Raw genomic sequence first — 5192 nt, 5'->3', positions numbered from 1 at the left:
CTCGCAACTAGCTTATGTCAGGCAGTTAATACAGGATTGATCCTGTGTTGGAAAGAGATTTTAAAATAAAGGTCTGTTTAATATGTTATAATACTTCACTACAGATACAGAATATGTAGAAGTCTATATTTGATTTAATGCTTGCCAGCCAGTAGCTTAATATAATGGATATTTCATCCATTATATAATGGATATTTTATTTCAAGTAACATAATTGAAGTTAATCTATCCCCATTATATGTTCTAGTAGATCAGGTTTCTTTTCTAAACATATTTCTTCCAATTTAAGAAGATATGGACACACTAGAAAATGATATAAATAGTCTCTGTGTTGGGAATTTGGACCATACTAAGGCATACAGCAGGGACAATGTTAATATATGGAATACACGTATGTTAATTTTAGTTTGGTGAAGATTTTTAAAATTATATTCCTCATGCCTAAAGTGTTTGGAAGTTATCTTAAAACGGATCTCCTCATGGGTGAAAACTAGACTTTATTATCCCATGTCAGCTTTACACTGCTGTATAAAATCAGATAAATTGTACATTAGAATTGAATTAACCCAGTTACTAGTTGTGAAGTGAGAGTAGTGACAACAATAATTTGCAAGTTTTGAAATTGCAAGGAACAGATGAGATCAGGCTTTCCTTCCCCAAACGTAGATGACCTGAGAGTCTTTTTTACTGTGCTCTTTGCCATCTGAGAAATGAAAAGTTAATATATGAATGCTACCATCATAGTTGTAACTGAGAACATGTCAGTAAGCGTATCATGAGGGTATTTTGTTCTCATCTTCTGGTCTGTTTGGAAACGTAAGTAGCTATAAGTACAGACAAGAGTTCCATGATACACAAATAACCTGGAATTAAAATGCTTGTTTTACTTGCTCTATTTATCCCTGTATTTTCCTAATTCAATTGAAATTCTTTGTTATACTTCCATTTCTATTCATACAGTATTTTTTTCATTAAAAGCAAATATGGAAAAACCATTTTATGTTCTGAACATTATTAAACCTCCCTGTATTTTTAGCTGGAATTGTTAATTCGTCTTGTTACATCTTCATGAGGTTGGAATTCAATGCAAACTTGATTTGTCATCAGTTCTAAAATGTCTTAGTAATTGAAAACTTCAGATTTTTGCCTTTAAGTGTGACTATTATCAGTAAGCTCTTAGGTTTTAGGTTCATCTGAACGTTTCCTAGGGAAGTCCTTTGGCACCCCAGTGACTCTGGCAGCAGAGACTGGAGCATGAGCTGCCTCTTCACCTCAGCGTTCCCCATGGCAAAGAGTAGAGGCAGGCCCTGCTTTGCTGCCAGTGCCTCACATTGCAACAGGAGAGCATGAGATCACGGGAGTGCAGCCTTGTGCCCACTTCTCCATCTGGGATGCCAGGGCAGTGTATGTGCACAGCACTTGTTCTATCACCCCACCCCAGTGGAGACGTAAAGGGTGATAAGCAATCACATGTGCCTGTCTGCTGTTGGACTGCTTTATGAGCAGTAAAACACTGTGCAGTGGTCAAGGCCACAAGCCTGCTAGAGTTCAAGACACGTTTGGACATACATAGCTTTTCATAGAAGGACTCAGACACAGAGTTTGAATTTTGGGTGGCCTTGTGTAAAGTCAGGAGGTGGACTCAATGATCCTTATGGGTCCCTTCCAACCCAAGAGATTCTATGATTCTGTTCCTCTTTCTGAGCCCACTGTTACTTGAGGACCCAGTTTGCACTCTGCGTTGTGAACACTGGAGAGAAAAAAAAATACGGTAATGAATAAAAAGCACTTGGGATGTCAAACTTGGGAATGCTGGAAAAGCCATTCTGATGGCTAACATACCTTGTGCAGGCTTCAGGATTCCGTTTTGAGCACTGGATGCTGTGGAATCTGGGATCACAATATCACAGAATCATAGGGGTTGGAAGGGATGTCTGGAGACTATCGAGTCCAATTCCCTGCTAAAGCAGGTTCCCTACAGCAGGTCGCACAATGTGATTCAAAGAGAGTAGACGAGTGGAATTTTCAAAGGAAAGGGGCAAGGAAAGACATGAAAAGGGCTCAGATAGCAGGAGTTTCTAAACATATAAAACTATGCAGATAGAGTCTGCTACACAGGGAAAGTGTATTCCTTGGTATTATTTGGCAAATATTAGCAAAAATAAACATGCAACTACAATGACAAACAATGACAAAGATTTGCTTCAGACCACTTAAGAAAGAAGTAAATGGGTTTAAAGGAACAAGACCTGTGCTATCCATTTCCTATTTTTACTAACTTCCTTCCATCGTAAAAAGTGCTGAACAAGCTTAATTTAAGTATTCCAGTTAGCAAGGATATGACTCATGTGGTCTCAAAGCAGCCAGATCCCAGGGTACTTTCACATGTGAAAAGTCTGGAAGATAAGAACCTGCAGCAGGTTTGGGTTTGGCAGCATGTTTTTTTCTCTATCTTAATGTTCCTCTTTCCGAGGTTATCTCTATTCTGGTGGCTTCTGTGGATTAATCATCTTCGGAAATGTGTCATCTCCCTTGTCTAAAAAGCTTTGTTGCCACCGAGGCCCTTGTGACCATGACACGGAGCTCATTTTCCCCCACCTAACATTCTGCACTTGGTTGATGCTCAGGATGACAGCACCGGAAGGGCCAGGGGGGCTGCTGGTGGGAGAAGCCTTGCTACTCTTCTCGTGGAGGAGAATGCAAAATGGGCACTGACTAAAGAAGAAGGTCTCGGGGAGAGAAATTTTGCTTCAGGCTTAGGCGTAGCAGGAGGAGTGCTGATTCTGGCCAGCATGACTATGAGGAAGGTTGGCAGAACGCACTGTGGCTCCAATTTCCCAACTCAGTGAGCATTAATACCCACGAAAGTTGGACTTTCAACTCTTGAAGTGTTCTCTGAAGCTAAATGCCCCAGTCTGCGATACTCTGTGTATCTCCAAACAGGCTGTATTAATGGCCATTTTGTGTTCTAATCTGTGTGCCTCAGTTCTATATGAGAGAAGGGATGGGAGCACATACTAAGAAAATTAATGCATCTTTCAGTGTAGAAAAATTAATGTGGGAGACCCATGGATAATGCAGTGGTGAACACGGTGAGCTGAGATGTGGTGAATGCCCAGCCCCTGGAGTCACTCAAGGTCAGGCTGGATAGGGCTCTGAGCAATCTTATCTAGCTGTAGATAATGCCTGTTCATTGCAGGGGAGTTGGATCAGGTGGCTTCTAAGGATCCCTTTCAACTCAAATGATTCTATAATTCTATAAATATCCTTGGAAAATCCATACAGATACTCTTGCGTGTCTTCAAGTGGCACCAAAAGGTGTGTAATAAGGGAGCCCTGGAGCTGTTTCAGAATGAGGAGGAGAATACCAAGTACCAAAAAGCTGCCCCCAGTTGCCTATCCTGCAAGGAGAGGGAGAGAATGGAAGCAAGGTAAAGTTGGATGGGCAGTCTTCACTGTTTCTTCTCTTGGATGCCTTGATTTGGAGATAATGCTTCAGATGAACAAAAAGCTGTTTAATTAACATTTAAAATTAAAGAAAGCCTACCTTCTTGGAATAGATTCTTCAGCGTTCCTTAAAAGGCGTATCATGTGTTAGTCACACCCATATGAATAAAAGACTGCAATCATTCACAAAATACCTCAACCCAGGCTTTCTAGACTGAACAGTCCAGTGGTTTAAGCTGTAGCAAGCAAGGGCTTTAGCATGAGTCATTCAGCATTTCTGTGTGACCATCATCAGTTCCCCCTTCTAAACCTCAGTTCCTTCAGTTCCCTCATTCTCAGCCCATGCATCCTTACCCCTTCTGGAGAACAGAGCAATAGTCCGGAGTGCAGATCCAGTTGACTGGTGATGTCATGACATGGTCTGATGATCACTTGTTCTTCACATGTCTCCCAAAGGTTCAGGTTGTAGGACACTATGACTGAGTGCTGGGGCATGGCTGCATGGCAGCAAAGTGCTCAGCCAGCTTGCAGCTGCCAGCTTTGAGGTGCTTTGTCCTTCTCTGAACTATTTAGGAAAATATGAGAATGAGTATCTGTGGATTTAGTTATTTGACTGAATTGTGCATTTAATTTTAATAGATAAATTAGGGAAATGAAATAAGGATGTGTGTGCTGATGTAACAAATGCATGGACAGATGCAAGACCGAGCTTTGGATGGCTAGGGTGAGCACAGGGATATGAGAGCTGCGAGAAGGGGAACTGGTGAGTGAGCTGTATGCTATGACTGCTGGCTTGCTTGCTTTTTATGGCTGACATTGGAGGGGTGTACAGACGGTTATTCTCAGCCCAAAATTAAAAAGCTTCTCTTAAAGGTTTTATACTGGGATATTTTACACTGAAATATTTATTTCCAAATATTTACATTATGGGAATGTTCATAGAGTTATAGAATGGCCTGGGTTGAAAAGGACCACAATGATCATCCAGTTTCAACCCCCCTGCTGTGTGCAGGGTCGCCAACCAGCAGACCAGGCTGCCCAGAGCCACATCCAGCCTGGCCTTGAATGCCTCCAGGGATGGGGCATCCACAGCCTCCTTGGGCAACCTGTTCCAGTGCCTCACCACCTCTGCGTGAAAAACTTCCTAACATCTAACCTAAACTTCCTCTGTCTCAGTTTAAAACCATTCCCCCTTGTCCTATCACTGTCCACCCTATTAAACAGCCATTCCCCCTCCTGTTTATACACTTCCTTCAAGTATTGGAAGGCCACAATGAGGTCTCCCTGGAGCCTTCTCCAAGCTAAACAAGCACAGTTCACAGAATCACAGAATCGTAGGGGTTGGGAGGGACCTCCAGAGATCATCGAGTCCAACCCCCCTGCCAAAGCAGGTTCCCTACAGCAGGTCGCACAGGTAGGCATCCAGGCAGGTCTTGAACATCTCCAGAGAAGGAGACTCCACCACCTCCCTGGGCAGCCTGTTCCAGTGCTCCATCACCTCACTGTAAAGAAGTTCTTGCACACATTTGTGCAGAACTTCCTATGCTACAGTTTCCAGCCGTTTCCCCTTGTCCTGTCTCCACACACTGCTGAAAAGAGTCCGGCCTCGCCATTCTGCCCCCCACACCTTAGATATTTATAGACCTGGATCAGGTCCCCTCTCAGTCGTCTTTTCTCAAGGCTGAACAGACCCAGTTCACTCAGCCTTTCTTCATAGGAGAGATGCTCCAGGCCCTTCACCATCT

Source organism: Tetrao urogallus (genome assembly GCF_951394365.1).
Source record: "Tetrao urogallus genome assembly, chromosome: 1".
Classification (NCBI taxonomy): domain Eukaryota; kingdom Metazoa; phylum Chordata; class Aves; order Galliformes; family Phasianidae; genus Tetrao; species Tetrao urogallus.
This window is presented reverse-complemented; position numbering follows the sequence as displayed.